This window comes from Puntigrus tetrazona, chromosome 17, assembly GCF_018831695.1.
Source record: "Puntigrus tetrazona isolate hp1 chromosome 17, ASM1883169v1, whole genome shotgun sequence".
Lineage (NCBI taxonomy): Eukaryota > Metazoa > Chordata > Actinopteri > Cypriniformes > Cyprinidae > Puntigrus > Puntigrus tetrazona.
Genome location: NC_056715.1, coordinates 5437220 through 5437427, shown reverse-complemented (window position 1 = coordinate 5437427; position 208 = coordinate 5437220).

The following is a 208-nucleotide window of genomic DNA, read 5'->3' as shown; positions in this document are numbered from 1 at the left end:
CTGGAAACTGAACTGAGCGTAGTAGTATTCACCACTGGTGTATGAATAATATGTGTTGTCTCTGGGACATCTGCAAAAGACAAGATCGAGAACATATTTAGACAGTGAGCAAAACTAATGCTGTCTACTCATCCCAAATGAATAAAAAGATCTCACCCGTTACGCAGCAGGTCATAGGAGCGGTCTTTGAAGTCATTGGGATTTGGAG